This window comes from Typopeltis vanoorti, chromosome 12 (genome assembly GCF_054136105.1).
Source record: "Typopeltis vanoorti isolate ZY-2024b chromosome 12, IOZ_Tvanoo_1.0, whole genome shotgun sequence".
Lineage (NCBI taxonomy): Eukaryota > Metazoa > Arthropoda > Arachnida > Uropygi > Thelyphonidae > Typopeltis > Typopeltis vanoorti.
In genome coordinates, this window is record NC_143560.1 from 97,417,907 (window position 1) to 97,441,988 (window position 24,082).

A 24,082-nucleotide genomic window follows, 5' to 3' on the forward strand; every position below is an offset into this window, starting at 1 on the left:
ACTCGCTCACTGTCATAGCACCCACAACAGACTCTGGCAGCTTATTCCACTCATTTACCACTCTAAAAGTAAAGAACCCAGCTCTAACACCCCTGCTAACCACGCTCTTGCCCAGCTTCCATGGGTGTCCCCTAGTTCTCCCACCACCAGTCCTGAACTCAAAAATATCATCTGAATTAATATTATAGAATCCTTTTAGCAATTTGAATGTCTCAATCATGTCTCCCCTTTTCCGCCTATCAACTAGTTTCTGCAACCCACAAATCTTCAACCTGTTCTCATATGGTTCATTCCATAGACCTGCTATCATCTTAGTCACTCGCCTCTGGATCCTCTCAACCTCCTCCCCATCAAGAAGGAACCGAGGTGACCAAATCTGGGCACAGTAGTCGAGATGAGGTCTTATCAGGGCTCGGTACAGAGGTACAATAACTTGTTTTTCTCTGCTCGTCAAGGTATTTTTCCACAACCAAGTGAGTTGATGAGCTGATTTAGCTACTTTCGCAATGTGCCCCCTAAACTTCATCTCCCTATCCACCAACACTCCCAAGTCCCTGTCCTCATCAATCTCTTGGAGTACAGTTCCACCAATGTGGTATACTGCTGCTAATCTTTTCACTCCGAAATGCATAACCTTACATTTTGTCACATTAAATTGACATCCATTCTCCTTAGTCCAGAACTCCAATCTATCTAAGTCATCTTGCAAGACTTTGACATCTTCTGCATTCACTATCGCCCTACCCAACTTTGCATCATCAGCGAACAAATGAACTGTTCCACTTAGATCCTTCCCTATATCGTTAATGAACAGATTAAACAGCAGTGGTCCAAGAACAGAACCCTGCGGCACTCCACTAGTCACAGGCCGTCTTTTTAACTCTACTCCTGAATAAACCACTCTTTGATATCTCTCCATCAACCACCCAGCTATCCATCTCACCAACCCTTTATCCATTCCCATATGTTGTAGTTTACGGATTAGAATTCCATGTGGTATCCTGTCAAACGCCTTTGCCAGGTCCAGCAATATCACTGTAAACCCATTTCCCTTATCCAGTTCAGCCGTCACCTTGTTATAAAACTTGAGCAAGTTACTGAGGCATGATCTACCCTTCACAAAGCCATGCTGTCCTCTGTACAGTATCTCATTTTCATCAATCCATTCCTGTATTTTTCCCTTGACTACTTTCTCCAAGACCTTGACAACGACTCCTGATATGCTGATCGGTCGGTAATTTGCAACCATAGTCTTGGATCCTCCTTTATGCAGTGAAACTATTTTCCCCTCTTTCCATGCCTTCGGGACTAAGCCAGACCTGAGACTCAGATTAAACAACATGGTCAAGGACACTGATAATTCATTAGCCGCTTCATGCAAGACCCGTGCCAGTATACCATCCAATCCCACAGATGTATTCACATTAAGGTTCTGTAATAGACTATTCACCTCCACTTCATTCATCACAATTCCGATAGAAACTAATGGTTCCTTCATTTTTTCAACGTCACCACCTGGATGATATACTTTTGCAAAGTGCGCGCTCAGTAACTCCACTATATCGACTGGTTCAGTGAACTCTTTACCATCGTCATTCCTTAAAATCATTTTGCCATGTACAGTTTTTTCTTGCTTGCAGCATATTGAAAGAACTGTTTGGGATTCTCTTTTGCTTGCATAGCTAGTTTCCTTTCATAATCGGCTTTTGCTGTTTTTACCACACTCGTTACCCTTCTGGCCTGTACTTTATACCGTTCGTGTGGCTGCAGGTCACCCCTTTCTTTAAATTCCCTCCATAGTTGTTTCTTTTTTTGCAGCTCAAGCTTAATGGTGTTATTCATCCATTTAACCCCTCCTTGTTTCACTATTCGGACCTTAGGTATACAATCAGCCATAACCTCACTGTAAATGCTCTTTGATCACTTCCCATGCTCTATCGACATCCAGCCCTTGCAGTTGTACATGCCATGGCACTGATCCAAGCAATCTCCTAAGCTTGTCATACTTGCCAGCACGTGTATAAGTTTTTTTTTTTTTTTCTTGCAGGTAAAGCTAGTGTATTTTAGTTCCTGTTAGTTTCTATGTAGAACTGATATTTAGAAAATAAAATAAAAATAAAGCATGGAAAAATTGAATAACCCAGACAGCCTTACTTTTGTCCACTAGACTTATCACCACTTCCCATGAAAGCCATCATCTGCTGCATTACTAGCATCTCCAAAATATAGTCGTGAATCTAGTGTGATGTGAAGTAATAATTTATAATGGCTCTTGATCTGAAGCTAACCTAACTAGTCGCATACCGAGGTAACAGTTTTCTTTCCATATACTCTGATTTTTCATCTTCCAAAACATGCATTCACAGACACAACACTGTGCCAATCTAAGAGCTTTAGCTGCATCAGCCGTAATTTTCTAACCAGTATTCGATATTTGTATTATGAGGAATTTAGGGCCTCGTGGACTGAGGAAGCTAGGAATACCCTGTTCATTAGATAGCTACATGTCATAATATTAGTCAACAATGACTGGAACTCGCTCCTTTAGGTTAAATGTACTTCATCTAAACTGATATAATATCACATCTTTATCATTTTACTACGGTTTTTATTACTCCTCCACCACACACACACACACCAGGTATCAGGTCTTTTGTACAAATCAGTATGAGTAGGTTTCTTTTAGATGAAATTAGAAAAATGTATATTATTTTGAGGTGGGGATAAGAAAGAAAAATAGAGAGAGAGAGAGATTTTAGGTGCAGTGTGATTTGTTTTTGAATCACTCCTTGGTATGACATTAGTTGATTCAATAGTTTTTGTGTGTGTGTTATAATTCCATAAAAAGTTATTAGCATAACAAAAGAAAGAGAAAAACAAGACGGAATTTGAAGAAAACAGATTATTAAAATAATTTTCTTTTTTGGGCTGTACTTGGATGTTTTGTTCACAGAATGATTTATTTATTTATTTATTATTTATTTTTTTTATTTTTTAATGATGATCCCACCAACAAAAGGTTATTTGCATGTCTATAGTACATTTTGTACCTTGGGCAGGCTAAGGATTTTTTTCTATTTTTATTATTTTATATATTTTCTTGTATTAAATTATTTTTTACATAGTCCAGAAACCCTGCTCTAGAGACCAAACATGGAACTTTTTCAATCAACTTCATGCTTCCAAAAAGCCTCGCACTAGGAATGAAATGCATCTCCCCTAAAGACAATCACAAACATCCATGTTGATTGAGATTTAAACCTGCAGCCTGTTGATTAGAAAGTGGGCACTCTAACTGCTCAGCCAACCATGTTAGCAGTGATTTCAAATGGTGATGATGATAATTTTCTCTGTTTAAATTTCCTGAATTAGTCTATCTTTGTCCCAGTCTACTGCAGTTTGTTTGTTTTTCTGTCCCAGGTATAACTTTTTTTTTTTTATGTTTTATCCCACACTTCAAAAAAAAAAAAAAAATCACCTGTACAACTCGCATTATTTCACACAATAATCTACTAGTCGTAGTTTAAGAATAAAAAATGATGACAGTTGTGTTCTGTACTTACTCCCCACCCACCAGAAAACCTCAACTTGTGAGTTTTCGTGAACTCATCTACTAGTGACAACTGAGGATGGAGTCAACTGCGTACTTATTTTCAAAAGTTAGTTGCAGTTAAAAAAAAAACACTGCTTACTCTTTTGGGACAATAAGAAGTATTTAGTGCATTTATTTATAAAAGAAAGGCCTTGTGACACTGTTTTTGGTTCTATAATGTTAGACCACCAGAAGAAGGATTATTACAGATTTGACTCCACAAATTTTTTCAGCTATTTCTTGAGATTGCTGATCTTTGGAAAGGCAAGTGGAGTACTTTCCTTCTAGAAACTTGAATTTTTATCCCCATCCTACAAAAAACTATACAACTTGCATTATTTCAGACAGAAATATTTGAGTTAGGGTCATAGTGTAGAAATTGAATTGTCTGCTGTTCTCTGGTCCAGATAATACCTTTGAAATCATCAGTAACCCTGAGTTCATCTATTGATAATAAATCTAAAAGCTGTCTACCTACCAATTTTTAAAAGTTGGCTAAATGAGCTCTGCTTGCTTACTTGTATATGATGCTGAGGTAAGTGCCTTAGCATCATATGCGATGCTAATTTGTGAAGCCATAAGCTTCACAAATGTGAAGCTTATGATGTGAGGCCATACGCTTCTATATACGAATAGCTCCAGTCCTAAAAATACTTCAGATGCAAACTTTGCTTACACTTGAATAAAAGATTAAACGAAGTATATAATTTCTTGGTATCTAATTTATGGTATAACCAAGTGAAAAACTTCCAACAACTTTCTCTAATCCAGTGTAATTTATTAATACGGTGTGACACCTTTTGGCAACTCGTATATGAAAATATGACTTCTGCATTACTTCAACCTTGGTATCACCTCTGGGTCTGGCTCTCACTGAAGAGACCTCAAAGCTTGAAACTGTTGACCCTTCCTATAATGCATAGCATTATACATGTCCGCAAGGAGATGTGCTTTGCATTATGGCAAGTGATGTGAAGTGATTAGCTTCCTTTTACGAGTTGCCCCAGTCCTGAAAATACTTCAGGTGCAAACTTTGTTTGCTTACACTTGGATAAAGGATTGACCCAAGTATATATAATTTCTTGGTATCTTTAATTTATAGTATAACCAAGTGAAAAAACTTCCGACAACTTATATATAAGATCATCATAACATTCTTGATATGTACCATCAAAAAGTGTTTATTAAATTATTTTTTGCATAGTCCAGAAACCCTGCTCTAGAGACCAAACATGGTCTCTGGAGCAGGGTTTCTAGTTCTCTGCTTGAATATATGTGGATATCTCCTAATAATGAAGAAAGCATTTTAAAAATGCTGCATTTGTTGATTAAATTATTTCAGAAGAATATTATAAAATATTCTTCTGAGATATTCTTGGTACCTAACTCAAACAGAGCTTTTTTTCCGGGGGGGGGGGGTCTGAAAATCAACTGTAGGGTTCTACACTCGATTTTTTTTTTTAGTTTAAGGAACAAAAAACCCGAGTTTGAGGGAGAGAAGAAAAAAAAACTCGCTTTCCCTTTCCCAGAGATCGATTAACTCGAGAACCGGTAGAAGAGAAGCTTAGAATAAGTTCCTCCAGCGGTGATCAGACTTGAACTTAAATCTCTCTTCTTACGACCTAGCGCCTTTTTTGTTATATATATATATATATATATATATATATTAAACAAATCGGTGATGACTATATAAGTGTTTAAAAATGGTGATTGAACGTATTTCCCCCCCCCCTCAATGTTCAAAAAATTGGGGATAAAACGGTCTCGCTCCTACTCCCTTAGCGAAATAAAAGGCGTTAGCGGATTTTTATTTATAATCAAGTGTGGTTTTTTTTTTTTTTTTTTTTTCATTCTCGTAATTTCTTACGTGCTATATGACATTTTTTTAAATTAAAATATATAGAATCATACATGAAACCAGAATAAAATCGCAATACAAACCAACGTTAATATAAATTTAGTTAATTTTCAGGTATTTAAACCGCATGCTTCTAAACATGTAACAGGTTTATTAAAATAGCAATATAACCCAACAAGTTTCGTAAGACGTCGGACTTGCATCATCAGGGGATATATATATAAAAAAAAAGACAAAAATGCATATATAACAGATATTATCAGAACTTCAGATGTGCTCATGAACTAACACGTGTTTGTTCTCATCTATTCACTAAACTGTACTCAGCTGACATCCACCCTTCAGCATGGAAGAAAGCTCATATACAACCAGTTTCCAGAAAAAAGGAGATAAATGTTTACCATGAAGTTATCGACCTATTACTCTTGCATCAGTTTTGTCTAAAGTAATGGAGGTTATCAACAACTTTTTCAACTCCTTGAGAATTGTTATGTAATTAGTGACCACAATATGGATTTCATCACTCCAGCCCCACAGGAGATCTTTCTGACTTACATCACTCACATTTGGACCCATTGCTTTCTCTAAACCATGGAAAGGTTTGGAGAAAGCTGTGCTGTTGCTCTTGACATCTCAAACTTTTGATAGGGTCTGGCATAGATACCATCTTTTCGATTGCTTGTGTAAATGGCTAATACTTTCCTGTCAATGCTAGTGTCCCTCGCGACTCTGTCATATTCACCCTGATTTATATAAATAACTGCAAACCCTATTCAGCGTTTTGCTGATGATAGCACACTCCATTCGTCCTACTTATAGATCTTACAGTGCTCAAACATCTCATGCTTCATAATCCTCTATAATAAGTGTCCTGTACACTGATCTTCAGAGTATCTATGAATATTGGGTGAAAGCAACCTAATCAACTTTAATGCTTCCAGAACGTAGTTTTGTTTTGTTTTTTCGGTAAAAAACGACCTCAAATCTTCTCTCCTTAGTTTTGATGTTGAACTCAACAGTGAAGACCAAATCTCTCTTCTCGAACTGACTCTAAACCTTTCCTAGCACAGTCATATGACTTATGTAGCATCGACGCTTCCAAAACGCTTGGCATCATTTTCCTATTAAGGCAGTACTTCTCTAACAAAGCAGTTACTCTGTTCACATCCCAAATCCGAGAACATTAGAACACTACTCTTATGTATGAGATGGTGCACCTATGCCCTCCCATTTGGTCAAAATTCTTGATGCCGTTCAGAAAAGGACAATCCGGTTGATAATAACACTTCTCACAGAATCTCTTCAGCCCTTGTCCCACAGAAGATCAATTTTTGCATTGTCTCTTCTACAATTCAGCAGAACTAGCATCCATTGTGCCTCATTTTTCTGCTAGATGTTCTGGAACTCATAATAGAGCTGTTCGCATCTTTTACAGTCGAATTACATAGTCAACGAACCTGCTATTCCCAATCCTTTTCCATTTCCTCCACCTCAATTCTGTGGAACACTATCCCTCATGAAGCATTTCCAAAGGACTATTCAGCAATTAAAGAACCTGAAGAGATTACTGTGTTCATGACCACGCCCTCACAAAGCATCTGTTTGTTATAGGCTATTCTGCTTTTCGTGCGTGGGATGAATATATATTAAAAAGTACATATCTTCAAAAGATACAAAAAAGTGACTAGAAAAAATAAATAAATATATACATATAAATTAATTACTGTGTACCTGATGGAACGGTTTTTTTTTTTTTTTGCTGCCGCGTTCCGTTGTATGAAACGTGCCATATGCCAGGTCTGTCGACTCATTATTTTTGAAGAAACCTGACCAAACTTGGTGTAGGATTATGCCTTGGTTTTTATTGCATTGCATGAGAATACGGAGCATTTCTGAGTTTATACTTATTTGAAAAACAATTATGATCGACATATGGCATTTCTCTTTCTTTAAATCGTGGTCTGTGTTGGAGGGCTAATCCTGATTTATGTTGTCTTCTTTTTTCAACGTGTTTTACGCTTTCAGACATGTAAATCTACCCAGACATTCCTGTCTTGACATAGCAAATATCAGAAGAGCAGTGTATTTTGTCAACCCCTGTTTCATTTTTTCCATTGGAGGATATGAAGGTTTTAAGAATCTCGAGATTTTATACTCAAAAAAAAAAGAAAAAAGCCACTTTAAAGTTCTAATCGCTAAGCAACAGTATTTTGTCCAGTATTAATTTAATAATAAAAGAGTATTTTTGGTGTTAATGGAGAATGTATTTATGCTAATTCCAAAGGTTCTTGATTTATTCGTTTCCTTTTGGGAATTCCATCAATTTGATGACAGTTGGTCCCATTCCAACTGCCACTAAAACGCAATCTTGACTTTTATCTCGCAAAACGGATTCATTTCACCTACCCTTCTTTCAGTAATTCACAGATCCCCAGACAGAATCAGATCTCTCTCTGATTGAACAAATTTTTACCTCTAGCCTCACTTGACATAAACACATGACATCAATATTTTCCTCAGCATCCAAACTATTTATTCTCTCCTTAAAATTCCATTTTGCACCCACCCAAACTAGGAATCCGGTATAAATCTCAACTCTGCCGATTCTTAGACTGTGGCTCACATGTTTGGGAGGACGTACTTAAAACGTTCCTAAAAATTCTCGATACTAATAGATGATCTCTCTCTCTTACAGACATCTCAACCTCTATCTCCTAGAAACAATCTTTCAGCACTGTGTGTGTTCTACAGGTGCTTCAATTCGTACTGTTGCTCTGAACTAACAACCATTAATCCCCCACTTTCTGCTGCGCTGGTTAAAAAAGAGCAGCAGCTTCCCAGCATTTCTTATTCAGTCCAACTGCAAGCACACTTAATCTACCTTGTTGTATTCCATCCACCAGAGAGCCTATGGAGTTCAGTCAGCTCAAATTATGCCCTTTGATTGGAATCCCATTTAAGATTCGAACCTCTCTCAGGCTTTACAAATGAAGGTGATTATCCGGTCTCATAGAGGATGTCTTTTGGCTCATAGATGAACGTTCATAGGTCTTCATTACAGGAAACGGATTTTTCATCCTGAAAGCCTGAAGAACATGCGTAATTTGCAGACAGAATATGCTAGCCTCATAGCCATAATTGTTTTGGGGTGTATATACAAAACAATAAACCATCCACCACTATACTTTCCCCCCCCCCTTTTTTTTTTTTTTGCCATAGCCTTCTGAATGAAGCATTCCTAAACAATACAACCTGGAACTCTTCAAGAAAAAAGTCAAATTTCTTCTCAACCTTCACCTGCCCCTGCACCCCCACACAGTATTGACACGACGTTTATAGGTCTTCGACCTCTCTTGTATGGATCCAAAAAACGTTAGTGTGTTTCAGTAAGTCTATCATCTGTGATAATTGGAATCTAAAATTATGGTCGCATTGCAATTATTTACCTTCAACTAAATACAGTATACTCATTATTCCGAATACAATTGAAGTTTTGGTTTCTACACGAGGGATGTTTCTTAATATGGCTAGGAAATATACTTCGTTCTTATGCAAACACATGGCCAAAAGTTATAGGTATTAGTGAGTTAACCGAGGATAATATGGGAATAGAAATGCAAGTGATATAGTGTCGGACAGAAGGAACAGGACTGTAGGAAAGGTTTAGTCAATGACAGCAGACGAATTAAAGCTGAAAAGAGAAGAAGCACACGGGGATTGGACTACAGATGTTCAGTGCGAGATAGAGGCCTACAGGACTAATTATGTAATTAGTTGCTGCTATAATTCAGGAGGAATAAGGGAGAATAAAGATGACATACACTAAAAAATTAGTAATTATTACCACTAATTCATATATAGTAGATGAGTAATTATTATGTGGGAGTTCAACTATGAGGACATAGCATGGGAGGAGGAATGGTTACAGAAAGAGAAGGAAATGGAATTTATACAGCTATTCAGAGATTATTACCTGAGGTAACATGTAATGGAGAGCTCGTGAGTGCTGGATCTGATCATTTCATCAGAAAACCTATCACTAATCAATCTATATATGCTGCCCCCGCCTGGATAACATGTTTATGCATTCTTGAGTTCGGAGAGTGCCAGACTTGTAAAATTTTCTGTTAAGAATGGATACGTGTGGAACTGCAACGTAAATGATTATGACAAGCTGAGGAGTCAGCTTTTAGCAGAGCTATGGCATAAGAATTTGGAGGAAGAGAGATGGTGGTGGTAGTGAATAGGAGGGACAAAGACTTCTGGTCAGGGAATGTTGGAAGAATGCAGTATACAATGTATAACTATAGTCAGAAGGATAAATCAGGTAGCAATTAAATGGAAGAATAGTATTATTTAAGATGAAGTTGAAAAACAAAAAGGTGACCAGTATGTCCATCAACAATACAAAGTGCAGACAAGAATAATAACCTGTATGGTAAGGAAAGCCCAAGTTTATTATGGGAAGAAGTCAGCGGATGAGGCCAAAGAGGTATTTAGCTGTATAAGGCAAATAAAAGAGGAATGACTGTGGAATGTATCTTTAAAAGTGCAGATAGTAGAGAGATAACAGAAACAAACCGAAATAGTTGAATTACTTCGTTAACATCTTTCAAGAGTGCACCATCTAGGTGGTGATGTTGAAATACCTGCTGTGACATTGACTGATGGGAGGATAGAGATTGAAGGAATGGAAGAACACTTGCTATATACAGCAAATACCTCTGCGGGAATTTTTTTTTTCCGGCTTATCAGTTATCTTCCTCCAATAATTAGCTTTGGCTTTCCTTACCATACAAGTCATTATTCTTGTCTGTACTCTTAGAATACTGCAGAACCTCATTGCGAAGATGGCTATGGGATTAAATGGTATATCAGCCCATGTATTATGAGAATATTCAAGAAAATTAGCAGCTTATCAGGTCAAGCCGTTTAACTTGCGTCCATTTACTAGGATCGTGTCAGTGAAGTGGGAAGAGGAAAAAAAGGTTCCACTGCATAAAGACAGAAGTAACAAATGATAGCCAATTCAGCATTTCAGGAGTAGTGATTAAAGTTTTGGAGAAAATAGTGTAAAACCGAATGGTTGAATAGGAATTTGATACTTTATAAGGCCTCGCCTACTTCCTATAAGGGAATAAAAGGCGTTAGCTGATTTATTTTTTATTTATTTACTTTATAAGGGAAAAACAGGTATACCAGGGCTATGGCTTGCATTAGTAAGTTGCTTACTCGTTAAAATAAAGATGATAGTGGAATTGGATAAGGGAAGTTGCTACTCTGTGACGCCATGGTGAAAACATTTTACCAGATTCCACATAGAATTCTGTTGGGTAAATTGGAGCAAATAGGGATAGATATGAATTGAATATGGTGATTTGGATTAGAGGGTCACTTACACTGAGCTACACAAGCCTTATCTTTTCATACATATATATATATATATATATATATATATATATATATATTATAAAAATACTTCGACTATCTTAGTGATATCTGTAACAACATCAACCTTTTATTAGAAAGAATAGCATTGATTGAAAGATTTTTCATGAATGAAAATAGATAAAAATCAATATTCAAACAATCATAAAAGGGAAAAAGAAGGTACTTTTTTTTTCAATAAATATTTTTCTTTCTTAATGCAAATACTCACTATTTCAAGTTTAATAGAATATACAACGATTTCTGAGCAGCAGTAATGTTTTCATTAAAAAGAAGAGTATTTGTTTAGTTATGCCTTTGATATACACTTTCATGCGACTAATATAAAGTAACGGTTGCAAGATGAAAATAAAAATCTTATTAACTGCGGTGGTGAGTCTCACTGCCATTAATTGAAGAAATTAACTCCATTCGTCAAAACAACATGGATTAAAAATTCGATCATTAATAATGGTTGCTATAAAGATATCCAATAGTTTGACAACTGGGCAATCCTATTGTGATGAAAACGAACCCCCATCAAAGAAAGAGCGGAAGGGAACGGTTAACAGTGCGAAGATAAAGGATGTTGGTGGTGATGCTGTAAGTATGCAGAATTTTATTATTATTATGTGACACCTCCAGGGAGTTCAAAGAGCCATCGAGGGAGAGTGTGAACGGAACGAATGAATCAAACAGCCAAACAATTAACTGTGATTTTGATGTGCTGAATATAATGGCAATTTTACAAAACATATCGAAAAATCAGGTTACTGCAAAGGTCATTTGACATTCGTTTTTATAATTTTGAAAGAAGAGGACTGCATACTTGCATTGATAAACCCATTTTCACTTAGTGAACAAAAAATTATGATGATGCCTAGTAACATACAAATGGAACTTATTGAGTTGAAAACAAATTAATTACTGAACTTGAAATTTGATTTATTTATTTCGTGTGCGAACTACAGAAAACGTAAGAACATATAGCAGGGTTTTTTCTCCCGGAAACTCGGGTTTTTCATCCTGCATACAGACAAATCGGCCCTTCAGAACACATGCAATTTATAGCAAAAAATATTAGTTGTGGTGAGCGGTAGATGGCGTTGATTGGCAGTAAAGGTTTGGTGTAGTGATGGACACAGTTGTATAGTGGGTGTCCTCCTGCGATGAGTCTTCGGACTCCTTGGAGGTGTCACGAATAATAATAATAATACAAATGATTAAAAGCATACATTTAAAAGAACAGAGTAACATAAAAATGCTACTTGCATAAAATATTACGCAAAAACATAAAATGTCAAATTTCACTCATCCAATCACTAATATACTTGAAAGCTGTTTCATTACACTACATTAAATCTTCTCGGGTACATATATTATTAATGTCTATTTGGCAGAATTGAAGATTTTTGCATGAAATTTGATGAACTTTCCTCAGTACAAATGCTTCCAACACGATTAATTTCTGGCGATCATTACCTTGTGATAACACCTCTCCACTGAAGTAATAAAATAAAAAAAATCACCTAATGCCTTTTATTCCCTTATAGGGAGCTGGCAAGGCCTTTATGCCCTAAGTAGCTTTTGGAGACTGAGAGGGCATTTCAATCTCCAACAGTAGCCAATCGGAGATAGCTGGCCCATGTCTATCACTAATTATAGGAGCCACTGATGAAGAGGCAGGCAAACAAGTGCTGCCATCTCTTGGAACCTAACAAGATATGTCACTGTCTGAAATAATGTGGGTACTAGTCGATTTTCTATCTATCTATCTATATATATACTGTATATATATGATAATTCATTGACTCGGTTGAAATACATATTGTGAAATGAATTGAATTACCTAAACCGAGAGTTAGGTAAAAGTTTTTTTATTATTATTTATTTATATATATTAAAAAAAAATCAGCTAACGCCTTTTTATTCCCGTATACGGGGAGTAGGCGAGGCCATTTAGCCCTATCTAACTTTTGGAGACTGAGTGGGCAGTTCAATCTCCACTGGTACCCAATCAGAGACAGATGGCCCAAGGCTATCACTAATTAAGCGGTACGCAGTGAAGAGAGACGGCTCAAATGTGCCGCCATCTCGTGGTCCCTAACCCAAACACAATATATTTAATGTCTGAAATAATGTGGGTTTACGGTCGATTTTCTTGAGTTTACAAGACAAAAAACCCGAGTTTCCGGGAGGAAAAACCTGCTTGCCCGTGCCAGAGATCGACTAACTCGGGAACCGGTCGAAAAAAGGCTTAGAAAAATTTCCTCTAGTCGCCGACTAGACTCGAAACCAAGTCTTCCTTCGTGCGGCCAAGCGTCGTGGTGTAAACGCCACATCCGCTGAGCTACATATATTAAACCTTGAAAATATAAGGATAATAAAAATTTGGGATTAAAAAAGACGTCTTGATAGGGCTAAACGGCCTCACCTACTCCCTATAAATCGGGAACAAAAAGGCGTCAACTGATTTTTATAATCATCAAATTCCTAACATGAATCCTCAAGGGGTGTACGGAATATAATAGTACTACATGAAAAATTTATATCATTACTAACTTCCTATTTACAATTTTCCTCCAAATCAATCTGTTACCTGTGAAGACTCCAATATTGTCAGATCCTATATTTCATGTACACACACACACACACACATATATAATGTGCCTCTCACCAATAAAATATTATCGACCCCAGCACTTTAGTAGCGTTTGTTAATAACTTTATATCCATTAGGAAGTACGCCATAACTCTATGAAACTATTGGACTAAAAACACTTTTAATTATACTATACCACAAATTATAATTGATGTATTTATTTAATTATTATTATTATTATTATTATTATTCCTGATACCTCCAAGGAGTCCGAGGGCTCATCGTGGGAGGACATCTACAATTCTCTCTACACCTAACCTCTACTACGAATCATCTCCATCAACGCCATCTACCGCCCACTTCCAACACCACCACAACTAGTAATTTTTGTCTGTAAATTGCGTGTGTTCTGAAGGGCCGATTTGTATGTATGCGGGATGAAAAACCCGAGTTTCCGGGAGAAAAAACCCTGCTACCTCCATATGAGATCGGCTAACTCACCTTCGATTGAAATCGACCAGATAAAGATTCCTCCCGTCGCGACGAGAATCGAACTTAGGCCTATTCCAATCGAAGGGCGCAATGTACCGTCGTTCTTCCAATTGCGCTACGGAGGCGCTTGAACAATAGCATGAACAAAACATAAACTTTTGAAGGTGAATTCTTTATTCCTCTTTTCGGACAAAAATTGAAAATTTTATATACAAGAAAAATTCTTAAACTTTACTGAAAGAACAAACTGCGAGCACCGGATTTCAATCATCAGAAATAGAAAAACTTTAAACTATCTCGGTAGGTGATTAACTGACTTCAAGCATGGATCGGCGTTTGTAGATAGAAATCGATTACACTTGAACATTTAGGAAGTTTAATATGTAGATAAAACTCCTCGCTCATCCTCTCTATCAAGCCGAAAAGAATATATGTCAGGTTTCCATTTTGCTATAACGGCTTCCAGCCCTGTATTGGACCTTGAAAATATAAGGATAATAAAAATAATATGTAATAAAAATTTGGGACAACCTTTAAATCCAATGGAGGCCTGGTATTAATAATTATCCATGCATGGTTAAGACCAGGCCTCCATTGGATCTAACGACTCATCGCAGAAGGTACAACCTGTCAACTTACAAAGCTCAGTAACTGTCATTGTCTCTTAAAGTCATTCAATATGTGCAGCAAACAGACTGTCAGGCAATGCATCAACTCGGTGACCAGTCTTTATGCGAAAAAATTACTGCTGATTCCCTTAATTACTCCCTCACACCTTTTCTGGTTATGGCCTTTTGTACTATCTCAACCTCTCAATTAATTACTCCCTCACACCTTTTCTGGTTATGGCCTTTTGTACTATCTCAACCTCTCATTATATGAAAATTTTATTATTATTATTATTTCATTACCTACAAGGAGACCGAAGACTCATTGAGGGAGGACACATACTTTACAACTCTCCATCTCTGCCACTCCATCCACCAACTACACCGAACCTCTACTACCATCATCATTTAAATCAATTCGTTGATTTCTGTAGCAATCATTAGCAATACCCCACCTCCTGTCCTGTTCTTTCTATTTTTCCTGAAAATAAAATTGTTTTACATTCTATCCCTTTAACTATGTTATTTTGAGTCAACCAAGTCTCACTGATGCCTATAATTTTTGACCAAGTCGATCTTACGAATGCCAAAAATCTCCCCACCCTTATCTCTGATACTTCTTGCATTCCTGTACATGCAATTCAACATTCCTTTGTATCCATAGTTACCCTTGTGTGATGTTATTATCAGCCCATTTAAATTGGATACCTGTGAAATCTATTTCAGCATTGCATCCTCATTTATCACAGGAGTGACCAGACACATGCTTAATTTCATCCTCTCTAACATCTCTAATTTCCCTGGTTTTACACTACCATACTCTCACTAAACAACACTTTCTCCAAAACCATTTAATTGTAGTCTATCGGGCATATATAAATTCTTTCGCCCATCAAATTTACTTCCGCCATCAATAAACTGCACACCATTCCTCCTGCACAATCCTGTCATTGGCAATCATGACCATTCTTCGTTGTAATCTATCATATCGAGGCAGCAGACTCACAATCTTTACATTCTTATTATTCCTTTTTGCTTTCATTAATAAGTCTTTCATATCTTCTCTCACTGCATATTTCTCACCCTTCAATTAATCTTTATTAATTGAAGGGCGAGAAATTAACCTTTATCTTTTCACCTGTTAACCATTCTCTTCCCCACTGAGGGGAAGAGAATGGTTAACAGGTGCACTTTGAACCTTATTGAACTTTTACAGTTAATTCTAAAATATAATCCCGAGAACTCAGTTCCAAATAATGTAATACTGCTGGGAATTTTTTCCTCACGATTGCTGTAAGTGTTGCTAGTTGTGAAAGCAGTTTTTCTATATAAAACTGATTAAGAAGTACCTACATTACTATGAAATAGACTTCGCCAATGTCATCGATGATTTTGCTAACAGAAAAGAAATATAACATTTTAGAATGTTGAAATTAAAGTTTTACTTCAAAAATAAATATAGCGTTTTAATTTATTTTCCTATACGTCGTTTTGACTTTTTGTAGTATTTTTGGTATGTATTGAGAGGGGCGGCAAACTCAGGGATCTCCCCGGTTGGCAAAAGCTCTAGCTACACCACTGCTTCCCCTCCTCATTTAAAGGGGATCGTTTTCATTATAAGGATTGTCCAATTGTCAAACTGTTGGATATCTTTATAGCAACCATTATTAATGATCGAGTTGTAATCTATGTTGTTTTGACGAATGGAGCTAATTTCTTCAAGTAATGGTAGTGCGACTCACCACCGCAGTTAATAAGATTTTTATTTTCATTTTACATCTATTACTTCATATTAGTCACATAAAAGTGTAAAATCGTGTCGTTATCAAAGGCATAACTAAACAGATGCTCTTCTTTTTAATGAAAACATTACTGCTCCTCAGAAATCGTTATAGATTCTGTTAAACTTGAAATAGCGAGTATAGTCATTAAAAAAGAAAAATATTTATTGAAAAAAAGTATCTTTTTTCCCTTTTATAATTGTTTGAATACTGATTTTTATCTATTTTCATTCATGAAAAATCTTTTAATCAATGCTATTCTTTCTGAGAAAAGGTTGATGCTGTTACAGAGAGAGTTATAGATATCACTAAGATGATCGAAGGAGTAGAAATATTTTTATTATATTATATATGTATGAAAAGAAAAAGATATCTAATGTCTTTTATTCCCCATATATATATATATATATATATATATATATATATATATATAAATAAAGAGAGAGAGAGAGAGAGATCTTTTAGTCCTAACTATTGTGATACGTTTTTTTTTCTCTCTCTCTAATGACCGCGTGGAATATTATTTGTGCATATAACTTTCTTTATTTTTCTTTTATTTTTCTTTTTTTTTTCTCGAAGTTTCTTATTAATGGATTCAGTATAATTAGGTGCCATGAAATTCTACCTATATTCAGTATTCTTTCTTATCTCCCTTAAGCATTCATTTGATCTTCAGACCTTGTATATACAGGCATCAAACTGCCAAATGATTTGGTTTTCGTAATTTGAGTCATTGTTGAGATGAAATGCCATATATGCCCATTGAATATATTTTATTTGTAAATTGTATGTTCATCATGGCATGTCTGTGGGATGAAAATCACGTTTCCAAGGTAAAAAAAAAAAAAAAAAAGCTCTTTCATCTCCATATGAAACCATCTAATTCATCTTCAGTTGTAAGGTCATTATTATTATTATTTAAATAATAATAAGCTAACACCTTTTATTCCGCCTATAGGGAATAAAAGGCGTTAGATTATTATTGGGAGTAGGCGAGGCCTTTAAATCTAGGTTTTGGAAATTGAGTGGGCAGTTCAATCTCCATCGGTAGCGCTTGTTCCGGCGACCGAACAAGCGCTGCCATCTCTTGGTATTTAACTCTAGCAGGATATGTTATTGTCTGAAATAATGCGGATTCTATGGTCGATTTCCTTGAGTTTACGGGACAAAAATACCGAGTTTCCGCGTGAATAAGTTTTTCACGTCCTAGAAATATCATTGTAAGCCTTTCCATGAAAAGGCTATCAATGATACTCACTAAGGTGCCATGACTCTGTGTATTGATATTTAGACACAAAATTATACATATAACCTTCCTAGCTGAACTAATATCGAGGTTTTACTTGAAACTCATGGCTTCGAAACCCGTCTGGAACCGAAAGAACTATTCTTGTAAGAAATTTTCGAACGGAGGGAGCTAGTTGGTATCATACGGCAGTGGAAAGATATTTCATATTGCAAAACAGAAAGGCCTTGCCAGTGATATAGATGGTATAGCAGAATAGTTAGTCGATTGTGCGGTATGAAATGCGTTCCTCCAATGCTTAAGTGAGCTGCATGTACATGTCAAGTAATAAATATAATAATACACACTTGTCAGTAAAGAAGACTCTATAGAAAAGAGATAGGATTTAACCGTTCCGTCGTGAATAGGAAGATTTATATGAAACCAAGTTTCTTGGTTGTGACATAACATTGAATGTGATTCATAAAATTCGATGATTCTCAAGAAGTTACAGATCCCTATATTACAAATGAATATACAGATCAAGAACAATGAATTTAGAAATGAACCAAGAATAGTTTATAATGCAAAATATAAATATAGAGTGGTTAAGCATGCTATGAAGCATTCAAATCATACATCTCGAAATTGGAGGATACACCAAAATTTGTTAGAGAGCTGCAAATAACATTTCGAACTATAACTGGAAAGTGAGCAATATTCTCAGGTAATGAGATTCCAATGTAAGTATGTTCACTTTACTGTGGTTATGTAATATTATATGCAGTTTTTGGGAAAATGAAAAATTAATTTCTTCCCTGCAATTTTTTATTCCTTCCGTTACATATCTTCATTCTCTTTTTTTCTAACATTATCACTTAGTAATTTAGTTATTTCAAATCTCCAAATTCCGCCCAACAGTTTGGTTATTCATGGCTTGATTTTATAAGTAATTCACAAGCCATTTGTGCTACTAGTTATATATTAATTTAAATATTCAAATTTAGCCTTGTTATGTATAATTTAAATAATATAAAATAAGCAACTTTGCATTAATAATGTTACATAAATTCGATGTTACATGCAAGATTGGATTAAAAGGTGTTAATGAATTCTTGGTTTACGTTTTAAAAAATATTAATTCGCCTTTATTATGGTTGAAGTAAAACTTATTTAAAAATATCGAGCAAATTCTGTCTTTAATAATTTTATCCAAAATAATATAATAGCAACTTGAAATTTTAGGCCTGATTCAACCGGGGGGGGGGGGAGGTAAAGCTTAAAGAGTAGAATTTTCGTTATTGCTCTCGACGATCCTACACTTTATGGTGTAGTTGAGTTCCTAATGTTTGGTCCCACTCTCCCAAAATGATTAAAGATGACACAGTTCCAATAGTCAGTTTTGTTTGCTAATAGTGCAACATACTAGTAATAAGAAATGACACAATTTGCATAGACCTAGTGTTTTAGCAAAAAGAAAATGAATGCCACTTCAGTTGCAGACTATGATTTTGGTTTGGACTGAGAAGTTCGCGGATAATCTTTATGTGGGAGTTTACTCCAGGCAGTTAAGAAGGCAAAAAATTAGGTGTGATAATAGAGTTTTGCATTTTTGAGATAACACTTTGCAAAGCAGTGAAGTAATGATGATTTTTCTTTCATTTAATTGAACACCTAGCTCACTCCTTTGCATTATGGAAGCACTGCAGCACGATAGTTACATCAATTTTGCAGAGGTGGTAAAGGTAACACAAACGAAAACTGCTGTATTGACAAGGGCATTGATCAGTATAGACAGGCATTGTTCCTCTTTATAAGGTCTTGATTTAACAGTATCTTGATACTTTTAGATCAAGTCTGGGAATTGGCTGCCTGAATGTCAGTGAAAGAGAAAGATGTGGAAACTAGAGAATGCACAAAGCAGGTAACCTGAGTTGATATCAGAACAGTGGAGTTAACTCTGAGCATAGATTAAGGATTCTGGACTGCAAGTTTGGCACCTGCAAGGGACAGATGGGATGTGAAAAAGAAAATTTTGAATACATGGTTGAAGAGAGGGAATGGGTTACTACTGAAAGTGATGTGAAAGCATTGGCAGTAAGGGAAAGTAAAATGAGAGTTGTCTTATGGTGAGTATTGATTCAGCAGAATATATTGTTGAAAGATGGTCAATGCACTGGCACTAAATATAAATTGAAGTATGATATGTATTGTGTGAGTAAGAGCAGCTGTTATGTGATGAGACCTGGGATTTCATCAGAGGAGCATCTAGTTCATCATTATAATAATAAATCCTGCAATTTCATTTATTGGAAGATGATCCCAGTGGTGCATTTAGAATCTGCAAGAAAAATATGTGTTCATAAGAATATGGTCATTTTCTAACATTTTTTGTTTGTTTGTTTTTGTCTTTCATGCATACTGCTGAAGATAAATAAATACTTAGTAAATGTTAACATTGTTAATTGGAAAGGAGTAATGTCCTAAAAGCCCAATTTTTGTACTTAGTCTTAAACTTATTCCAAAATTTTGGACAGATCAGTGCAGTAACTAATGAAAATTCTGTTCAGTTGTTGTGAAAAGTTAGGGAAATGCAGTTTATCAACATCCCTCTGTTGATGCAGGAGTTATGAGGAAGGATATTATTCTTCCATAAACTCTTCTTGCAAACATTTTTATAGATTCATAAAATCATACAGTTAAACAAAATAGTCTGAGTTGTTACAACAGTCTTGTGATCATTTGCTTGTATATACTCCCCAGGAGAGCATTGTCATCCCCATTTAAATTATTTATTAATCAGTTAAAACTGTCATTTGACTTGTATCCTGGGAGTAGTAGCAAAGTTATTTGAGTAACTACTCCAATATAAGTTAATTATAAAAGCTTAAGTGGAATTGATGTAGGTGAGGCCACAATGGATGGAGTTGAGAATGGCAACAGGGAAGGTAGACTGATGAAAATTTCAATAAATAGAAAGTTAATCGACTGTTTCTGAAGGATTTAGGCAATGTTCCTCTCCACAGTTTCTCTCTTTATAGCTGTCACCATATTTATACTAAAACTCTTCCCTCCCTACAAATGATTTTACTGCTGCAAGCGTTCCAGAGAACCAGGTAATCTTTCTTCTTCAGGTAGTAATCAATCTACTTCAGGCAGGCGGCCTACTCGAACATCTCTGCCTCTGTTGGAGTGCATCAGTCATATATAGCCCTTCTTAATATTATCATATTTGTATTTGAGGTATTTACAGTTAAAGGAGGATGTTGATTAAATATTGTGTTGATATATTTTTATAGAAATTTATTTATTATTATTGTATAGCATCTTCAAGTAGTCAGGGGCTTTCAAAGGAGGGCCTTTGCAAGTCATCCAATGTCTTAACACTTATTCCTCTTCTTGAAAGATTCACCAACTTCTCTAAAATAAAATACAAATAAAAAAAAACACCAAATTTCTAATTTAATAAAGAAAATACCAATTAAAAAATATGATATCGATGAACTTGTTAAGTAGTCATAATTTTAGTGGCTAGGAGCTTTTCTGTATTTCATATGTAGTAATAAAAAAAATAAATAAATAAAAAGGGCAGGGATACTTTATGTACACATCATTATTTCAGCCTCATGCCCTAAATGTGTTTGTTGCTAGCACCAATATTTTGATTATTTAATACATAACTTCAAACTACCTCATGTTGGTGCTAGCAATATTTGCTAGCACCAACATTTAGGTTTATGTATTAAAGGAAGAGAAAGCTCTTCTGCCAACTGTTCTGTATACTCACTATCTTCATTGGGTTTTTAATATCTCCAGGCAATGTTATGACTGTTAATATACTCAATAAATATGTTCAATATGTTAGCATCTGCTTTTGTTATCTTAAGTTGCTTAATATTGATGGAACTATACTGCAGGAAATGGATAAGATTTGAGATCTGGAAGTGAATAGTTGACTGTTTAGTGGCCATATCACAAAAACTGCACTCATATTTCCCTCGATGATTCTAAGGACTCCTTGGAGTTGCCAGTAATAATAATAATAATATTGCCATCATAAGGAGTACACTCACATGTAGGGATAAGGTGATTTTGATAATGTATAAAGCACTGGTCAGACCACACTTGGACTACTGTTCTCAGATTTGGTCACCTAGTTTTCATTGTGATGTAAAAAAATTGGAGAAGGTCAGTGACGTGACTTAGACAATATCAGGACTGGAATGTTGGCTAGGGAGAGGATAAAGGAATTTAGTGGACAGAAGGAAACGAGGTGATATGATGGAGATGTTTAAGTTAGTGAAAGGATTTTATCAGATTAATACAGAGGGTATTATAAAAAGAGTAGAAGGTGAGAAGAGCCAGAGACCATTCCTGTGATCTGTGTGTGAGTGGGATGAAAAAGGGCATAAGGAGTACATATATTGCATGAATTGTGAGTGAATGGAACACATTATCAGAACATGTGAACAAATGCAAGGAGTGTTAAGGATTTTAAGGTTCAGTATGATAAATATATGGTCAGGCAGACAAACTTCTCACAGTGAGTCTACTGACTCTATGGAGGGTGTGATAATAATATCCTTTCAACTTTGTGCTGGGACTTCCAAACACAGATGAGATTTCAAGGTTTGCTACCCCCCCCCCCCCCCCCCCCCCAACAAACACTGATCACTTCATCGTCATCATATCTATTAAGCCCAGAAGATGTGATGCTTATCTCCAAGGGATTTTTGTATGATGTAGTGCATGTTCTGAGTATTTTCAGAACACATGAAACTAAATGTTTCATGTGCAAGGGCAAGAAACATGAGTTGTAGAATGCGGGTGAATGAAGCGACTAATATTAATGATATGAGGAAAGATAGCAAAAGTGTTCTGAAGAAGGTGGAAGTGGTGAATGAGGATATGCAAAATATGAATGAGCGCATGAAAGAAGTGGAAAGTAATGTGGATAATGAAGTGACAGTAAGGAGTGAAATAACATGCTCGCGTGACCTTCTTCATAGGAAAAAATGGGAGCTAGAGCAACCTGGAGAAAATTGCTATGTAGTACAGCAGGTGGGTGAATGAAAGAAAAAGCGAATGGGAAAAGTATGAAAGTGCAAGAAATTGAGCATAAGAAGGTATTGTATGGAGATTTGATGATAAGAGATATACTTAATGAGAAAGTGATGAAAGCATATGTCCCAGGTTCGAAGATCAAGGATGTCATTGAAGCTGTTAGTTTGCAAAATGGAAGAAATGAAAGAGTTGATTATTTTGGTAGGAACAAATAATTTGAAGGGGCAGAAATATGTGATAAAAGAGGATATGAAAGTATTGTTGAAAGAAACAAAAAGGAAGAGTAAGAAAGTAAAGATTGAGTTTGCTACTTCAGTGTAATAGGACAGAATTCAGTGTAATAGGGTCATGATCACTAATGAGAATGAGAAGATTGTGCAGGAGGAATGGTGTGTAGCTTATAGATGTATGGAGTGAATTTGATGGATGAAAGGTGTTTGGAGAAAGTGTTGTTTCCTGAGAGTTTGGAAGTACAAAACCAGGGAAACTAGAGTATTATCTTATCCTTCTCATCCCTCCCTAAGGATGGGTTGAGTTCCCTCCTAATGAGGAGTTACTGGTGAATTAATGCAGCTGGTTTGCCACTCCTCTGCTGCATCCCCTAAGGGCGATATTCATGACTGTAATCAGTGTGTGTTCATGGGGCCAGTTTGCCTGCTTGCAGGATGAAAAACTCCAGATAAACTGGTGTGTGTGTGTGTGTGTGAAATCTGCTGTCCACACCAAGACTGGCTAACTTGGCTATGGCTGAGAAAGATCCTTAAGCTCTTCACATCGTCGATGGGAATCAAACCTAGGACACTCCTTCCCGAGGCATATGGTTGCAAGTGCATAGCCACTAGGCTAAACACACAGATGATACTAGAGTATTAGGGGAAATGAAATCAAGTATGTGTCTGGCCACCCTTGGGATGTGTGTGGAAATGATTATTCAATGCTGAATTTGATTTCACAAGTTTCACTATCTATAATCAAGATAGACACTGTCTCCAGTTGGGCAGAGTGACCATTTACCTTTGTTTTTTTCTGGGAAGTTGCTAAACATGGAATTCTCTGTCAAGAAAGGGTTTGTTGAACTAAACAGTTGGTAATTATAACAGACTTAGGAGGCATCTTGGTTCAGTGCCATGGCTTGAGAGTCTACAAGGGAAGAATGTCAGTGGTGCATGGGAAGTGGTCAGGGTTTGTTTGAGAGAAGCAGTATCAAACTGCATGCCCTTGATAAGGTGGATAAACCAAGTGTTGATTAAGTTGAATAAGTAGAGATAAAAACAAGAGTCACAAAAAAGAAAACATTGTGGAGGGATTATAAAGAAAAAGATGATTAGCATACTCATGAGCAGTACAAGCAAGAAGGATGGCTAGTATGGTAAAAAAAGGTCAAATTAGATTATGAGAGAAAATTAGATAAGCAGGCAGGGACTGAGTGCTGT

General features: G+C 36.1%; 1 protein-coding gene across 6 annotated transcripts in view; it reads left to right on the top strand.

The window, feature by feature from the left end:
- The first annotated feature begins 17,445 nt into the window (after window positions 1-17,445).
- The window catches only part of LOC150101041 (uncharacterized), a 242,556-nt gene continuing 235,919 nt past the window's right edge, over window positions 17,446-24,082 (top strand). For 2 of the 6 annotated variants that reach the window (XM_090401678.1, XM_090401684.1), the window contains exon 1: window positions 18,504-18,686. The gene's annotated coding sequence lies outside the window, so the exon portion shown is untranslated. Of the gene's footprint in view, window positions 18,329-18,503; window positions 18,687-19,228; window positions 19,715-24,082 lie in introns of those variants that run through there. The other 4 variants (XM_090401679.1, XM_090401681.1, XM_090401682.1 and 1 more) reach the window with 4 other exon arrangements.